The sequence below is a fragment of the Eumetopias jubatus genome, unplaced genomic scaffold, assembly GCF_037043125.1.
Source record: "Eumetopias jubatus isolate StellerSeaLion01/CBP00866 unplaced genomic scaffold, mEumJub1_p1.0 scaffold_15, whole genome shotgun sequence".
In the NCBI taxonomy this organism is placed as follows: Eukaryota; Metazoa; Chordata; class Mammalia; order Carnivora; family Otariidae; genus Eumetopias; species Eumetopias jubatus.
In genome coordinates this window covers 69,999,772-70,019,355 of record NW_028274821.1, presented here as the reverse complement: position 1 = coordinate 70,019,355, position 19,584 = coordinate 69,999,772, and positions in this window count along the sequence as shown.

Sequence of the window (19,584 nt, the reverse complement as noted above, 5' to 3'; positions counted from 1 at the left end):
CAGCCAGAGGAGTGGCATGATTCTAACCTAGATGCAGACAGCTGGCCCCAGCCACAAGTGGAGGAGAGGCCAAAGGGCAAACAGAGCCAGGGTCCAAGGAACAAGGCAAGGAAGAATTACTGAGGGCATGGACCAGTGCAGGAGCTACAGAAATGGGGAGGAAGGGACTGATTTGAAAAGCATGAAATCAATCGAATCACAGGACTTGGTAATTTATTAGATATGGTGGCTGAAGAGTCATCAAGGTGGGCGCCCTAGCTTTAGTGACTAGGTGGAGGTGGTGCCATTAACTGAGGCAAGGACCGGAGCAGAAGGGGCTGACTGGGGGGCCTAGGGAGGTGGGAGGCAGGAGGAGGTAAGAGGCTTAGGTGTGGATCTGCTGAGCCAGAGGTACCTGGGCAACATCAAGTGAGTATGGATATGCGCACCTAAACCTCAGGGCAGAAGTCAGGGCCAGAAATACAGCACAGACATTGTTCAATCAACAGAAAAAGATGCATCTGCTCAAGAGGAGTGGAGAAAGGAAAGAGGCTCTCCCTGGAGCAGAGCCCAGATCTGCAGCCTATAAGGGAAAGTCAAGAGAAGAGAGATGTGTGCAAGAGAGAGCACTCAGCAAGGTCAGAGAGAGCTAGGAGGTGGGGGTGACAGCACCGGGCACAGGGCTCAGACTAGAGCAGCCGGCACAGCACCAGGCACCTAGAAGGTGTCCTCAACACTGACAACCTTCTAGCTGCTGGCAATAATGCTGACAAGAACAGCTGTCAGAGAGGGACTGAACTCTTACCAGACCACCTGCTAAGCACGTTCTCTAGATAGCTTAGGGGTTCTTAGCCACCAGAGGTAGGTACTATTATTAGCCCCATTTTAAAGGTACTATTATAATCTCCATTTTAAAGAAAAGGGAGTAAGTGTGGGGAGTACCCTCAGTTTATAGATGGGCAAACTGAGCACGGGACGGCAAAATAGAGCGCATCTTGCCGACAGAGACGGCAAGATAGATGGCACCTGCACCACCGGCAAAGCAGTTAACACAATCCCTGGTCCCAAATCCCTGCTCCATCTCCCAGCTGCCGCCCTGTAAACTGTCACTTGCCTGCCGGGGAGTCCAGAGCACTCAGCACCACACAGCACAGAAGGTCCTGACTTCAAGTCAAAGGGCCAGAAAAAAAAAAAAAAAAAAAAAGCCTCCAAGGTCCCCTGGCTGCCAAACTATGATTATAAAACGACTTCAGATGATTTAACTGGAAATGAATCTGAAACATACTGACTGAATTTCTCTTGAACTACACATTAAATTTTTCATTTAACAACAACCAAAAAAAGGGGGACTCTGTAGAAAAACTGTAAAGAAGAAAAACAAGGTGGTAATTATGGGAGGGTCAAAGGGTATGGGAAGCCAGGTGCTGGTAGAGAGAGAACACTTTGCACACTGCCCAAGTGCAAAGCAAGTGAGAGATTTTACAAAGGCCATGAACTTCTTCTGCCTCTCATCGGAGGTGCAGCCCTCGTGAAAGGAGAGCTCCAGTGTGGGGTGACCCATGCCTGCGGAGGAGCATGGCAGCTTGGCAAAGAAGAAACCACATATACAAGGTGTGTGTGGGGGGGGTAACTGTTCAGGAAGGAGTATACGTGTATATGTATATAATAGAATTACAAGGAGAAGATGGCTCATACACATATATACATATACAATATGTGTATTTGTATATATTATATATACCAATAATGTAAAGTATTACTATTTCATATAGGTTCTAAACATATATTCTGAAAGCATGTATTTATATATATTCTAAATATATTTTAAAATATACATATATATATATATATATGCACGCGCGCACACACACACACACACACACACGTATATTCTCAATAAAGCACAAAAGGCACAGAAGCCTGAAGGAGAGCAGTGGGAACTTGATAAACCTGAGCCAGCCCCCAGTCTCCCCAGGTGGGGAAGAGTCAGGGAAGGCTATTGGGATTTTAGGAGGTGTGCTTCTGGTGCCTCTGAACCAGTCTAAGAAGCTGACTCCATCAGGGGGGCTGAATTAGACCCATGGGGAGGGAGCCATGCATCATGCAGAACAAGGAGCTCCTGCCCTGAGACCCAGCGGTCCCCAGCATCTTCACACCTGCATCCTTCCACGTCTGATTATTTCCAAACCATATGGTGTGTACAACTTCACATTTACTGGCTGAGAACTTCCAAAGAGATGAAGAGAATCCCCCAGCCTAAATTTAAAAAAAAAAAAAAAAAAAAAAAAAATCACCTTTGCCAGAGAAAGACCACCAGCTCAGAAACTCTGGTTCCAAATTATGGAAAGCCCAGAGCTACAGCCCAGGCTTTTTAGTGGTGGCGGTGGGTGATGGAGGTGGTTTATCTCTTGTTTTTCCTTCCCAGTACATTCCACAATCCTGTTCTGTTTTATTTTCTCTCCTCTCCTAACCCGCCACTATTAGGGAATAGTTTTGGGAAACACTTGTTTAAAAACAACAGCAGAAAATGGGTTAGCAGCCAGTCTGTTTTTCAGGAGAACTATTTGGGCACCCCTGCAACAGATGACCATGCGGGTACACACTCGGACTGCAGGGTTCCAGATGTCAGAATTGTGAGCATTTGGAAATATACACAACAACTGGAATCGCCATCCAGAAAGCCTGGCCCTATCAACACTGCAAAATGCTGGCAAAGAGGAGGCAGACCATTCAGTCAAAGGCTTTTTCCTGAACTGAGGTGGGCCCAGGCAAGCTACAACTCAACTAAGGACTGGAAATCCTTGCTCAACCCAAATAAACTGGATCCTTGCATGCACGTCTCTGCTGAGAATGACTTTCTTTGAGGAGAGCCCTGTCAGCGAAAGGGTCTGGGAATCTTTGCTAAGGCTGCAGTAAGGATGGATGTTAAGCTCGGCCAGCAATCTGCCAGCTCTTCTTCCAGCACAAGGCAAGAGTTAACCCTTGACATGGTGCAGAAAGTGAGATAATCAACTGCTGCCATCCAGAGCCCTGACTCAGGAGTCAGACTGTATCAGCTCAAAACTCAGCTCCGAAACTTGTTATGGGGCTGTGGACAAGTGACATAAGAGAGCCTCACAAGCTTAGCAGAGAGCCAGCGGTCAGCATGCGTGGACCATGGGGCTTGTCACAAGCTGCATGATTGCTGAGGCCAAAGACTGAAATGGGCCAGAGGATTGAAGAGCCGAATGTTCTGCTCAGGGGGTGGTAGTCCGGCCTGAGGTCAAAAGGGCAGAAATATGGGTCAGCTTGATTCCTACTTGTCACTTTGGGCTCCACTCAGACATCACCTGTCACAGAGCACCCCCCCGACACCTCCCCCCGCCCTCAGGCTGTTACGATCTTCTCTCCTTTAGCACTCCTGGCATTCAGGTGGACCCATCCACCACTTTGTCTTCTGCGCTAGATTGGGTTCTCCTCGAAGGCAGGATTGACACCGGTCTTATCCATCCCTGTACCCCCAGAGCTAGCATACGGTCGCCATTCAGAGAATAAATATGGGAATGGATGAAAGAGTGAAGGAAATAATCAATCAATCAAAAAGGGAAGATAATAATTCTAAATTATTAGCAAGAGCCCTGTTGGGAGGCAGGAGTACTGGCCTGGGGTAATTTCCTTGAACGGTACTATCTGCATAGCAGAAAGTTCCAGGCAGAGAAATAACTGTCTGAGCACATCAACGAGTCTGTCTTCACCATGAAGATATGTGTCAGTGCTGAGGTCTGAGGATCACTAGGGTGAGCTGGTACTCTTCTGGCCTGAGATCCACGGAGGTACAGGTCAATGTGCACCATGTCAGAGTGACAAGTATATTGATGTGGTAACATAGTATTCGTTACCATGGAAATGGGCCATCAGGAAACTTGCTTAAGCATGACCCATAGCAAGTTTCCTCTTAACCTTGTATGTAGAACACAACCTTTCAGCAAGTAGGGACCCAAAACAGAATGAGAAGAAGGGAAAGGAATGCTGATTAGAATTCCATGATAATCCATGTACTGTGCTAAGTCTTCTGTATACAGTCTTGGAAGACAAGTAGTAGTATCTCCGTTTTATAGCTAGGGCTCCTGAGGCTCAGAGAGGGCAAGCAATTTGTCCAAAGCCACACAGCTAGTAAGCGTTAAGGGTGGGAGCTGAACCCAGGTTTGCTGACACCAAAGCTCTGGCTTTCAAATCACACTGTCCTTCTTGTCTCTCACGGTATCATGGGGTTACTCCAACTCCCACCGTAAGGCATCCATTTCTCAAAGGAAATCTTAAACTGCTTTTTTCATTATCACTTGGCAATTACACACAGTTCTTCAGGGAAACTGGGGAACCCAGGATGCAAATCCTGCCCAGGGATTATCTTAAATTACTTGCATTTCCTTGAAGAATGCCTGGCACTGCCAATAACTCTGGTCTGGTTTCCAGCAGTGGCCAGGCCTTATTCAGCCAGGAGGCTCTGAGAATCAATTGGCTGTGGTCTCCCTGACGGCTGACGCCAACAGATGCTATGAGTCACAAGTTACCATCTGTCCATGACACTCAGCTTTATGGGGGCCTCCAGAACTCCCCAGCCTGAAGAATCAGCCCCAGCCCCATTAAGGCACTGCCATGGCAAATCCTAGGCACCAACGGAATGCTGGCCTTCCAGTGGGAAAACCTTGGCAGGCTTTGGGGTCCAGGGTGTGCTCAACCACAGAGTGGAAGACAAAGGGGATACAGTGCTCTTCTGGAGACTAAAGGCATGGCCACCCCCAAAAGACGCTAAATGCAGAGGAAAGGGGAGAATATACAGGCTGCTCAAAGGAGATAGTTAGCAAGAAAAACAGCTTTGACATCACTTGGGAGAACAGGGAAGTGGAGACTCTGCATTCTGACCATACTGCACCACACCTGGAGTAGAAAGGACACTGGATTTGAGACTGGAGACTGGAGACTGGATTCACCCCCTGGCCTCACCACTTACAAGGCAGACTACCTAGGCAATCAGTACTTTGATTGTACCTCGGCATCTGCATCTCTGACATGGGAATAGGGCCAGGTTAATCCAGAGTTCTAGTAAGAATTAAACAAGATAGTAATGCAAAACACCTCGCGTGGAGCTTGGCAACTTACAGGCACACAATAAATACAAGTGCCGTACAAACCTCATCTCTTCCTCTGTAGTGCAATTACATCACTTTTATCAAGTGTTTTCTTCTGATTCAGCTCTTGCATCAGCTCTTGCACTTGAAATAAAATCCTAAACCAAACACCCATTAAGAGGTATTCCTTTTGCACAGGTTGTGATCTTTTCTGCAGGCAACAGTGAAATGCCCACTGGCCTATGAACAACCTTTCAGAAAACAATTCCAGCCCCGGTCACACACACCAGCTCGCTCATTCTCTTGTTCCTGACTCTTAATCTGGTTTCTCTCTAGGAAGTAACATCTGCCTTGGCCTGACTTCCTTGTTGCTATATGTGCAACCCCAGAGAACACTGCTAATGCCAAAGCATTCTAGCTCTTTCCCGGTACCATGCAGCAAGTAAAAGGATTTCTTCCAAACTCAAGGGTCATCTCATAACTGATGAGTCAACAGGATCCACATTCCTCAGATTGTACTGTCAAGATTTCTGTGCTGGTGTGTATATATATAAATTTGCTAGAAACAGTTCTCCAACTACCTTGGATTTCTTAAGTCAAACAAACCATTTTAGGGCTCCCCGCCTCCCCACGTTTGGCCGAGATGAGCAGGAATCCTTTCAAGAGACTTCTAAAATGTCTTCAGTTTGCTCATGTTAAGGGTGTTCATTGGCATCGAAAGGAAGAATTTCTGGTGGGGATTTCAGTCATCAAGGACACCATCTAATGAGTGTGACAAAATTTTTGAGCCAAAGTAGGTATTAGACAATATTGTTGATTTAGTTTTCTCTGACTTGATAAGAGGACTTTGAGTGGCAAACCATGGTGGTGATGAGTCTGGTTATAAGCCTTTCAGCTATAAGATACTTTTGGACATAGTGTCCATAACTTTGACTCAAGAGTTAATCCTCTGGGAAATCTGGCTAAATCTAACTGCCTTATCATGGCTACCTTCATTCCCACCTTTAACCACCCATATCCGAAACATGTTTACTAATCTGCCGTTGCCATCCATGCTCCTCAGACTGGTACTCGTGGCCCTTCTTAGCCTGGCCCCAGCCTTCCTCTTCAGTATCTTTCCCAGTTTCTCCTCCCTCCCTGGACCCTATTCTGTAGGTGCATTGACTAGTCAGGTTAGAACAACTTCTGAAACAAATGACCCCCAAATCTCAGTGATCTAACCAACAGATTATTTTCTAGTTCCCACTGAAGTCCAATGGGTGGGTGACTAGGTCCATGTTTCCCACCCTCACTCAGGAGCCCTGGCTCTATTTGTCTTACGGTTCTGTTATTATCCTCTCTTGGTCCTTGAGGTTCTCTTCATTAAACCAGAGCAACAGGAAACAAAGAATGTGGGAGATTGTAAACATTCCACTGGCCAGGACTTAGTCACAGGGTCCTGCCTAACTCCAAGGGAGGCTGGGAAGTATAGTCCAACCTGTGTGTCTAAAAGGAAAGGGACAGGAGTGTTGGTGAACACACACATTGTCCCTGCCACACACACTAAGCAGTTTGGCATTGTCAAACATCTCTGTTTCCTGTCCCTCCGTAATTTGCTAGCACTGTACCCATGACCTCATCCCTCCATTTCCCCACCCCTGATCCAGGTCAATACCATTTTTCAGTGTGAGAACTCTCATTCATCCTTCTCTAGAAGGTCACAGTATCCTTTCTACTCCTTGGGTGGTTTGTTGCCTCCCCTCCCTGCCCCTGTCATCATCACTCACACCACTGCCAGCCATCTCTGTGGTACACTACAGCTATCTGTTGATGCTTCTACCTCCGAACTAGACAGTGAACTCTGTAAGGGCAAGGACCATGCCTATTCACGTCTGCATCCCCAGGCCCCAGCCCTGTGCCTGAGGCATGCAGGGCATTCTGTATATGTTAGCTAAATTGCGGAAAGAGACCAAAGACATGGTTTGCCAGCACTGCATGAAATGGACCCTCCATTCTGAGACCTATTCAGAATAACCTCAAAGAGTGACGTCTTTAATGAAGGCCTCTGAAAAAGCGTCTTGAAAAAGAAATGGGAGAACCAAGCATCATGAGACTAGGCAAAGTATGCTGTGAGGGGCCACTGGCTGGAGTGCCCAGAGGGCAATCTTGAGCAAATGGCTGAAGAACCCCAAGAATCTGAGGAGACCAGCAGTAGCCAATGGGAAGACATAAAGCCACCAACTGGAAGGTGACAAGGGGAACTACTTCTGTGAAAGACTTTGAGAAAGCTTTCCCTCACACACACACACACACACACACACACACACACACACACACACACACACACACACACAAGAATTAATTAAGAAGAAGGATGTTATACCATCTCCTATGAGCATGAAGATATGAACCTTGGTGGGATTCAAACTCAGGTGGGAGTGAAGAGCACACTGTACTTCACACAATTCAACCTAATGTTGACCTCCTGAGCTCTCTCCTACCAGAGTGAAAAAAATTCAGTCTCACCTTTCTTTGGGATCCCTTCATTTCCTGAGGTTGTATCAGTGACTCTAGGGTCTCACTTGGTACCAAGCTATTATGGAGATCCTTCCATGGTTTTAACGGTTTGCCCAGAGCCCTTTCTCCTAGGACACCCCCCCCCTCCATTGTCTAGTCCACATGGTCCCTTTGCATCTAACCCCCTGCTGTGTGACAGCAGGTTTTCTGGGGATAGGGGAGCCCTGGTATACAGCCAGCCTCCTGGGCGAACCATGAAGAGATCCCCTCTAAGGTCTTACCATATGCTTAGGGTACTTCAGGGGTCAAGGTAAAGATCCCTCTGCTCAAAGAATCCACACTGACAACCCCTCTCTGCCCACAGCCTGGGTGAATTTCTCTTTCATCTGGAGGAATCCTTCTCTCCTCAAACCCTGTAACCCTTGGCCACACCAAAGGCCTACCTACAACTGTCAGGATGGTTTTATTCAGCAGAGTGTAGACCTGTGCCTGTCTTAAAAATCTAAGTTGAATTAATTGCAAAATGTTAAATCAGGAGATTTTACATGGAGATCCAGAATTGTCTCTTCTTTGAAAAGCTCAAAGATCTGGCCTCTCTTGGATCAGAAACGTAGTTGACCATTCCAAGCCGAAACAGCACGCATTCTTCATTTTGCCCCAACCCCTCCACCACTGCTCATTAGATTTATGCGCAGCACGTTTCCTCTGTGTTTTGCTTTTATCTCACCTACGTGAACCCTGAAGGACGTTGCTTTTCAACACTTAGCTTAGGCCGCAAACCTCCCATCATGAGCCTCCTGTTATAAACCTCTGAGATAAGGAGTTGCAGACTTTCTACCAACTTGAATGGGGGAAAGTGAAAGAGAAAGGAAAAGAGGAAAATCCAGGGAGACAAAAAGAAATCAATATTTGAAATGACCCTGCCTCAGAGCTATTAACAAGGATCATGCTGGGGGCACAAAAGCACACCTCTGGGCTTCTCAAATCCCTCAATGCCCATCTCCCTTGTCAATGAGGGAGAGAGGAAAACATTCAGACCGCCACCACTCTGCCAGCAAGACAGAAGAGCCGACGATGGAACAGTGCCTGCGGAGCCCCCAAGTACTCTGAGGGCCACATTGCAGTGCAGCCCAGGGGTGGGAGAAAGACTTTACAGGGTGGTATCGGGCGTAGGGGTGTGGGTCCTTGGTGCCTACAGAGTGGAAGGAAAGGGCCTGGCACATTCTGGGCATCCAGTCAATGGGAGTCCTCATTACTTTAAAATTCAAAATGCCATATGCATATTTATTCTCACAATAACCACAACTAGCTCAGATACCCCTGTGTTACAGGTGCAAAAACTGGGGCTTCAGGAAATGAAGCCTCAAAGCTTGCGGGGGACAGAAAGGACTTTGGTCAGACAGTCTCGTTAGAACTCTTTGCATTATTTCCAGCAAGTGAAAGAATCAAGGATTCCAAAGGGCTTGGGGGTCCCAGATATTCTGGGCAGGGGCAGGGGAGTTTAGGCACCAGCTGTGGAGCCCTTGGTGTCAGCAAAGGGAGCCCCAGTGAAGAGGAGCAGCTAACGAGCAGTCCGCTCGCACACACTCTGGCCGGGGGGCTTGGGTTCCAACCCCTGTTCGGCCCCCATTTACCCATGAGAGTTACTTAGCTTGTATGTGCCTCAGTTTCCCCTTTATTGTTTCCCCATCTGTGAAATAGGGAAAGTGACACTACCATCCTCGTAGAGTTGCCGAGTGTTTCAAAGTAGTATGGACATGTGCCCAGTGTTTGGCAAGTGTTGTACAGAGTGACTGTTGACTACGCATCCTCATGGCAATACAAGCAATGGAAGCAAAGGAGACTCAGCCACTGGGCACTGAAGACCTTACTATGTGCCGCTCACTTTTACACATGATCTTATATTACCTTCACCAGCAGAAGAGCAATCTGAGAAGACAGAGGGTCCAAGTCCCATGGGCCAGATGAGAAAACCACACTTCTGTGAGGACCTTGCCTAACATCTCATCACTAGTAACCAGTGGACACACAATTTGAAACCACGCCAGTCTAGGGGCGTCTGGGTGGCTCAGTCGGTTAAACGTCTGACTTCGACTCAGGCATGATATCAGGGTTCTGGGATCGAGCCCCACATTGAACGCTGCATCAGGCCCCTCGCTCAGCAGGGAGTGTGCTTGTCTTCTCCCTATATCCCTCCCACTGCTCGTGCTCGCTCTCTCTCAAATAAATAAATTAAAAAAAAAAAATCTTTGCAACCACACCAGTCCAGCTCTAAATCCCACGCTCTAGGCTCTTTCCTTGCTGCTTCTGGAGAATTTGATGAGCTCTGTGCATCTGAAAAGCCTCAGTGCTTAATACCTTTTTTTTTTCCTTTTGGGTATCAAATATTTATTAAGCACTTATGATGTGCCACGCACTATTCTACAATCACGCTGGGAGAGATGGACCATACAGCTCCATTTTACAGGGGCAAAAACTTACCAGCCAGGTGGGAGAATCTGTTGCCCTGGCAAAGACCTCTCCCAGTGTGGACCTCAAGCAATTCTGTGACCCCAGGAAGGAGAAAGAAGAGCAAAGGCGGAGCTGATGTACCACACACGTGTTTTCACTCTTTCTCTCCAGCCGGTCTTATCTGCCCACTGTGCTTGAGTCCTGTTTGCAGGCAGAAGCACATCTGAGAAAGCCTTTCATCTGCCTTCTCCAAATCTTCCACACACGATCGTTCCTGAGCATCCTAAGAAGTTACAGACTGTTCTGCCATTTTTCCAGATGGAGAAACTGAGACGAGGGGCTGAGTCTGAGACCACATAGGAAGCAAAGCCCACAGCCTCCAGGGAGAGGCCTGGAGTTCCAGACCGAAGGTCCTGGTATAGAACCCCTCTGTCCCCCAACTCAGGTCCCCCTGCACCAGACCCCACTGCCTGTGAGACAAGCAGATAGGCACTTTCACTTACCACAGTGACAGATGTGGACACTGCTTCAGCAAAACAACTGTCCCTTCTTAGACAGTTCACATTATAACCTGTAGGGCTGGGTCAGCTAAGATGGAAGTTTAAGCTGGAATGCCCGGCAAGGTTGCTGAGCTGGAGGCCAGTGTCTCCTTTTTGTCCACCCAAGGAAAGATGTAGACCTTAACAAATGAAGCTCTTATTTGGCAAGAATAAACTTTCAAAATTTAAATCTAACCAAGAAATTCCTTTCCTTAAGAACTTTGAGTGTTCCAACCCACTCTAGTTACCATCAGGATTATGTCCAAGCAGCTTAACCAGATGTCAGGAGCTGACCTCAGCCTACCTCTCCAGCCTCATCTCCCTCTTCATGAATACTGTGTTTCCATCAAGATGAGCAACTTGCCCATCTCCAAGTACTGCGTGCTGCAGAGTGACTCAGTCTTTTTGCTGTTGCTTTTCTCCATCTCGGGAATTCATAGCCTCCTTTCTATAACTGGACAACATGCTCTCAAGCATTAAGACTGATGCTTGAACATCCCCTCATGCCATGGCACCATCCCTTAATGTACCCCACAACCATCATCACGACAACTAGATAAAATCCACACACATCACCCTTGATGTTCCCTTGCCTCCCACACCACACAGGCATGCACAAAGCTCCATGCTCCGGCATTTAACACTATCATTGTGTCTTCATTTTCCTACCTCCTCCCCCCCACCCCTCAGGGGCAGGGTCTGGGTCCCATCAGACTCCAGCTGCCCAGTATCAGCACACAGCCTGGCCCTGGGCTCCATTTGGTGAGTCTGCTAAATGGTTGGGCCAACAGTCCTCTTCTCATGGACATTTTCCTCCGTGCTGAAACTTCAGGACATGTGTTGAGAGACAGAGAGGGAGAAAAATAAGCAACGTGCCTTGGATTACAGTGGTCCTTTCACTTGGAATAAGATTCCTGATGTCTGGCACTGCACTGCCATGTCCTGATCAAACGGCAGTAGTGACTCAATTTTAGTAATGTCTAAGATGACTCCCTTTGCTGGTCTGCTCTGAAACCCACCCCGTAACCAATCTTTCATCAAGTCCTAAGGGGTACCCTGACAGAATACATCTTGAATCCAAACACTTCTTCTCCCTAAGTCCAGCGCTTCCATACAGGTCCACGCCGTCCCTGTACCTTCGTGTGGTTTATTGCTGTTGCCACCAAATTGTTCTCCCTGCTCCCAACTTTGTCCTCCTACAGCCCATTCTCCACCCAGCAGCCAGAAGATGGTTTTTCACAAACTGAAAGCCAGATCATGTTTTTCTTCTGCTTCAGACTTTCCAGTGGCTTCCACTCCCATTTATAATAAGATCCAAACTCTCTCTCACCGCCTCTGAGGCCCTCATAGTCCAGCTCTGCTTCCATCTGATCTCATGTTCCTCACACTCTCACTCCTTCGCTTTGGCCCAGGCCCACTGGTCTCCTTGACATCCAAACCATGCTCAACTCACGCCCAAGCCGGCACCTTCGTGATTGTTCTCCTCCTTGCCCAGGGTTGTTTCTCCCCCAGAAATCCAATGCCCCATACTCCTCATTAATCAAGACTTCTCAAATTTCACTTCCTTAGAGCAAGCTGTCTTGGTTACCCCATCTAAAATAGCATGCCCCATCCTGCCACCCCTTTCCTCTATTTTTCTTCAGAGCAATTGTCCTCACCGGAAATTACATTATAATTATATGGATTTTCATAGTCATGGTCTGACCCTTGCACTTGAATGATGACTCCAGGAGAGGCAGTGAATTGGTTATCTTTTCACTGCTGAAATCCTAGTCCCTGGAAGAGTTCTTGGAATACAGTAGGAACTCAATAAATATTTGCTGAATGAATACACAAATGAAAAATTAAGAATATGAATGTGATGTATATTTTAAATTAAAACTATGAATGTGATGTATATTTTTGGACAAACTTCTGAATCTAAACTTCACTACTACAGACCAGATGACACTTGACAAATGACATAGTGCTCTGAGACTTGGTTGCCTCACATGGACAGCGTGAGAATTAAGAAAGAGCACTGGGAGGAGGGTGTAGTTACACAGGGGCAATGTAAGGGATCCTTGTGGCATTATGTGTGTTGAAATTAGCAGCAGATACAGAAACTACACAGGCGATAAAATTGTGCAGAACTAAACACACACACACACACACACATACGAGTATAAGTAAACTGGAGAAATGTGAATACAACTGGAAGATGATACCAATGTCAATACTGTAGTTGTGATATCATACCATAGATTTGCAAGGTGATACCATTGGGAAAAACTGAGTATACAAAAATCTCTCTGTATTTTGTTTTACAACTATATGTGAATCTACAATTATCTCAAAAATTTCAATTAAATATTAAATTAATTTAAATTAAATTAATTAAAGAGAGTGGTCTGTGCATTGAAGCCCTCAGCTCACAGCCTGGCACACAGAATTTACTAAACATGAGTCTCTCCTCCTAAATACTTATTTAATCTTCTATTGGCTTCTTTGATGTTCTATCCCTAAAAGTGATTTATGTCTGTTAGTCCCTGCTGGCCCAATCTGGAGCCTTGAGTAAGGGATATAGCTTCAGGCTCCACCTTGCTCTGGTGGAACATTTCTCGTGAAGATACACACTCCACCAGCGGGCATACCATCGTGCACACGTGCGTGTGTGTGTGTGAAAGAGAGAGAGAGATAGAGACAGAGAGAGTTTGAGAGTTATACGGAGTTAGGTGGGGAATTAGGGATCTGCACCTGCTGAACAGTTAGTGATCCCTGGCTATCCCTGTGCATTTTCCCAATCATTGCCAAGTTGTTGGGAATTTTGAGGGACTTCTGCCTCAGATTTTCTTTCCTGTAGTGGGAATCTTAACACAAAATTCATCATGGTTAGCCAGGCCCTACTATCCTGCAAAGGCCTGACATAGTTCTCCTCTAGGAATAAGATCCTTGTTCCCCCCCAACACAGTCTGCAGTCCCATGCCCAGAGTCTTGACCTGACTCCACACCTACCCATCCAAACCTAAGACCCTTGGATTTGGGCAACGAATCCTTCTTGGAAAGTTTACTTATATTAAGTTGGCATTTACCATCTACTTGTATTAGCTTAGTTTGACAATGACTCTGGGGAGTGCTGTATCCACAGAGAGGCCCAATCATAAAGGCTCCGTTTCTACCTGTTTCCATCTCTTCTCCTTCCCCACAACCTCAAACTAAGATTCCAATATGCCCCAAGGTTAAAGTCCCAAAGGTTTCCTCAATACTGACTGTGTGTCTGGCTATCTGATTAAGTGTTCAGAGAGCAGTAAGATGCATTTCCCTTCCTTGAGCTCATACAGGCTCACGAAGAAGAGGGAGGAGAGAACAGATGATTCCAAACACTGGATATGGAAGTGTTTGTTTTGTTTTTTAAATTTTATTTATTTATTTGACAGAGAGAGAGAGATAGCGAGAGCAGGAACACAAGCAGGGGGAGTGGGAGAGGGAGAAGCAGGCTTCCTGCCGAGCAGGGAGCCTGATGTGGGACTCGATCCCAGGACCCTGGGATCATGACCTGAGCCGAAGGCAGATGCTTAACGACTGAGCCACCCAGGTGCCCAACACTGGATTATGGAGGTGTTACAAGATATTACGAGAGGATAAGAGAAGGAAGAACCTCATCTGACTTAGAGCTGAGACTTGCAAGATGTGCAAGGATGATGTAAACAAGGTGAGGAAGGGCTTTTCTAGAAGCATCAACAAGTGCAAAGGCCTGGGTTAGCAGAGCTTCTTGGGAAACACCAGGATGCTGGTACGGCTGGAGCATGAATTGCCAAGGATGAGAGTCCTGAGACTGAGTGAAAGACTGCAAGGGCCGGATCATGGACAACCTGGGAGTGCCTTCATCAGGTGCTTAGATTTCTAACTTGAAAACTATCAAGGAGGAGGAATTCATTGTGTAACTCTTAGATTTAAAAAAAAAAAAAACAAAACTTTGGACATGGGTTATCTGGAGATGTTAGTAAATCAGTCTACATGATCCCATAAACAGCTGAATTTTAGCTGGGTGCTGATTAACGTGGGTCACGTGACTTCCTGCAAGGTCCATGTTACTGGGAAGGTATTACTTACCAGAATTGCTCTTCTCAATTGCTGGGGCATAAAAATTTGGGAGCCACAGGTGAATCTCCATGCCTCCTTAGCTAAACTCTCACAAAGAGAACAGCAGAGTGACTCATGGTGAAAGCACTCTGCCATGGAGCACTTTCTCAAGATTGCCATCATCTCCAAGAAAAAGCTATATCCTCTTGGCATTCAGCCAGTGTATCTGGGCATCTGTTCAGCAGATGCTCTTTCCAAAGGCTGGATACAATTGGCTTCATTGCTTTTGGTTCTCCATGCATAAAGGAGAGAACCCAGTGCAAGCATTGGGGTCAGGCACATCTGTGTTCACAAGCCAGGTCTACCACTTACCAACTGTTCCAGTGGGGCAAGAGACTCCTAAGCCTGTTTCCCTATCTGTAACATGGAAATAATCATCCTTGCCTCAGAGTGTTGTGGAATAATATAAAGCAAGGAAAGCACCAGGAAAATAAGAGCTTCTCAAAGAGAGAGAAAAGTATTATTACCATTGTTGGAGGTCAAGTCCTATGTGCAGCCCAGTCTGGAGAGCGAAGCACGGAGGACCTCTGAGAGCCAAGCTCTCTTCCAGCCACGTAGCTGTACGTCATCCCAGGGCATGCAGTGGCTTGGCCAAGGAGGAGGTGGCAAGTGGCTGGTCTTCCTGGCATGAGCACCTGCCTTCCTCTAGCTGTTTGGCTCACCATCCAGCTATGGGGATGACCGCCCATCCCCTAGATGACACTTTTATCACTGCCAAGGAGCTGGCCAAGGGATCTGAGTTTGGAGGATTGAAGGGCAATCCTGGGAAGGAAATATTTGCACAAATCCATTTAGAAGTCCGAAGTTCCAAGGCTGTCATTTCAATGAGGCCCAGAAGCAAATATCTCTCACGTCCACTGTGAATGGACTCGACCCAGCAGGAAAACACAGGGAATGGAATTTAACAGACATCTAGCAGCTACTATATGTCAGTGTACCCCACGTAATCTTGGGCAATGACTGACTAAATGGCATTAGCCCAAGTTAAATGTATGTACTGGTGTCAGAGAAGGTCAGACATGTTACACAGGAAGGGCAGTGGGCCTGCAGTGGTCTTCTGCCCATACCTCAGCACAGCATGATTCTTCCTGCCCACTGGGACTCAAAGACTCTTCTGAGGGTCACAGCAGAGAATAGTCACCCTGACACAGGACATATTCTTCCAGACAGAGTGTAGACCAGAGTGTTCAAGTTAGAAAAAGACAGCTCCCCACAACCACCGTCAGCAGGCAGAGGACACAGACGGTATTTTAGAAGGGGAACTCTCCAACAGAAGTCAGTGAGGAAGCCCTTTGAGGAAGTCTTTAAGCAAAGACTAAGAACTGTCTGATTAGTGATAACGTCTCTGAAGGCAGAAGCAGTGTCTCAGTACCTACTGCCTAGAGTCAGATGGCATGGAACATGCCAGAGAACTCCTGAGAGAAGAATCATCATGGCATCAGAGCTGACTCCTCACTCACACTTAGTAAGCTGCAGTTCCTGAACAATACGAGAGAGAAACTCATACCAGTAGCCAACGTACAGCCCTTACAAGTAGCTGACTTTACATTCCCACACGTCACCTTCGTCGTTGCTATTGTCATGATCTTTACAGAGTACGGACTCAGTTCCCAACTCATTCTCAGCAGATCCCGTCACCTTCACAAAGTGCTAAGTCAAAGAACTATTCCAGGTACTGGTATGAAAAGATTCCTAGCTTAGAAAGACCGTACCTGACTCTCATAATCACGACTCCGGCTCTCAGTGTGGATAAAACCAGGTAAGTAATTCTCTTAGAGACACGGGCTATAGCCATGCTTATTTCTCTCCTTACTTTAGAGGCGTGTTGCTTGTAACACCACGGCTGTGCTCAGCCTTCCAAACTGGGACAGATGTGGAGGGGCCCTGCTCAGATCCCCCTTCAAGAGAGAGCTTGCCATTCAGCCGCAAGAAGAGAAGCAAGCTAATAGCTTCCAACCATAACACTTTAGGTTGTGCCTCAGCTTTCAAAGGAACCCTCTAGCTGATGACTGGGTGTAATGGGCCACTTCTACCCAAAATGAGACTCTTTGCACAGATACTCTTTGCTCTAGAGCAGCCAACTGGGTTAGGAGAGACTCGAGATCTGAATCACTTTCTGAGGCTCTCCTTGTCTCGCTGGTCCTTTTCCTTCCATAGATGTCAGATGCGCATCATGGCCTAAAGGGTGTTTCTGTCCAACTCTGCTTCCTCCCCTGTTATCTGTCACAAGTAATACCCCTCCAAAAAACTGCATATACTCCGAACTCCATTTCATGGGCTGTTTCCCAGAGGATCCAATTGAAAAATACATGTCACCTTGCTTAACGTTACTACCACCTTGCAAAGTAGATGGTAATATACCTATTTTACAAATGAGGAAATTGAGGACCACAGAAGTAGATGGGGAGCTGTAATTCAAACCCAGGTCTGCTTGACCAGGGAGAAAAAATGGGAGGCCAACACTTCCTATTCAAATTGTCAGTGGAATGGAAAGTTTTGCTAGTGTCATCTTAGTCTAAGCAAAGACAAGACAAGAACCAAAAGTGAGATAAGGGTTCTTTTGCCCCTTTGGAGATTTATCTGAGCAAAGGAGAGTTCTGCGTAGGGCCCTGGCCCTTGAGGCTTTCAAGAAACAGCTGCTACCATCATGACAGGCATCATTTTCTGTGCATGAACACTTTTGGCAATCTGATGACACCTATAGACCCCTTCTCAGAGTAATATTTTTTAATGCAAAAAATAAAATATAGAAGATTGCAAGGGAAACCAATCTGGATTAAAATGAAGTTATGAAAATAATTTTTTTAATCTGCAATGTGGCAATATATGTGCTTCTTTATTAATGCATTAAATAACAAGATCTAGCAGCAGGTCTTATAAGTACCATAATTCTGAAGTAGTTTTGAATTTAAATGATATTTTAAGATATTTAACAGCTCCAAAAGTGATATGAAAAATGGTATGATTTACAATGGTGATAAATCATAGGTCATGCTAATGTTACTGTGATTCATTACATACATTCATAATTGAAAAACATGCTAAATTTCAGGTAGAGATTAATGAAAATAACAATGTAATTTATTCCCATGCAAGTTTACGAACCCAAGGTTAAGAAGCCCTTCAATAAATTCTCGTAATACCGGACAAATCATGCAGCAAAATCTAACTCATCCAAACTTTATAATCATTCTCAAAAAGGCAGTATGTAGACCTTTAGAGAGGGACCAAGGATCTCTAGGAGCCATTAAAGGATCCCCGAAAATAAATTATAGCAAGTAACCTTATTTGATTTGTGATAGGATCAAAGACTAATAGACTGGGAAGTCCTACGTATAGCCATTTTATGTCTAAAAGTTCCTTGGCCCAAGCTCTCATATCTTTTAATTAAGATAAAAAGATGTGTGCTGGACAATAACGCAGTTGGTTGACTTCCCAGCCACTTCAGCCACAGTCTCCAAAGGGTCAAAGCCAAGCTGGACAGTATGTTCTAATCACATCTTGGAGGACTCAGCCCTCAGCCCCGGCTGCTCCAACACTTTTTTTGCAGGGACTTGGCTGAGGACGAAGAAAACCAACGGAGCCAATTCTCAAAAGATGTGAAGCCAGGAGGCTTGGTAAATACTCTGGATAGCAGAGTCAAAATCTGAAGTGATTCTAGGGAGCCAGAAAAAAAAAAAATGAACAAAATTTCTCAAGAAGCAATTTAATAAGGATGGATGCAAAGTCAGACATTGAAATGTACAAGTATAACTGCCGGCACAAAGGATGGCAGTGTCGGAGTTGGGGGGGGGGGCTCACAAGCAATATGTATGGTGCTGAAGACAGGGATGCTACGAGTGTCACATATGTAAGCCTGTGCCACCTTAGGCTGCAAGCTATCCAGAGCAAGGGAGGTGAGACTCTTCCTCTTCTCTCAGCTGGATGATCCAAATCCAGGGGTGGGGGTAAGTTGGGGTGTGTGCTGTCCTAGGAGTCATACTCAAAGGACTTGTAATCAACAGGATTACACTCACAGGAGAGCTGAAGGATCCAAACTCTATGACATACGAGTAGTGATTTAAGCCACCAACAGCATTTGGTCTGACAAAGAGCACTTTTGAAAGGAAAGGGACAAGAAGATACGATCATTTTTCTCCACGGCCATTATGTAGAACCAGGGTCAGCAAACATTTTCTGTAAAAGGCCAGATGGTAAATATGTTCTGCTTTGCTGACCTGTGGCGCATCTGTCACAGCTACACACTCTGCCATTGTACGCAAAAGCAGCCGTAGAGGGGCGCCTGGGTGGCTCAGTCAGTTAAGCATGCAACTCCTGATTTCAGCCGAGGTCATGATCTTAGGGTCGTGGGATTGAGCCCTGCGTTAGGCTCCATGCTCCTAGGGGAGTCTGAGATTCTCTTTCTCCCTCTCCCTCTGCCCCTCCCCCCCACCTCTCTCTCTAATAAATATTTAAAAAAAAACAGCCATAGACAAGACATAAATGAATGAGTGCAGCTGTGTCCCAAAAAAGAATCTTCCCTTACAGACGGAAGAAACTGAGGCTCTTAAAGGTGCCTACATTGAGGCAGAAGGAACTGACAGGGCCTGCTGGGAGCCAGGCCTGCTTCTGTGTCATTCCTCCACCTCAGGCCAGCGAGAATATTTACAAGGATATCAGCCACGTCGCCAGCCTGCACAGCTTTTCTTCAGTGATTACTGAAGGAGACTGATTTTTTTTTTTTTCTGTTTCAAATCAATGTCTAAAGTCCACTTCTAGAGCAAACTGAGAATAAACTCACTGGATGGCCAATCCTACCCTGGACCCCCTCTGCCATTTTATTGCTAGAATCACCTTCCTCATGAGTAACTTCCTAGAAACAACACAGTATGAAGAAGAAAGCAAGGCTC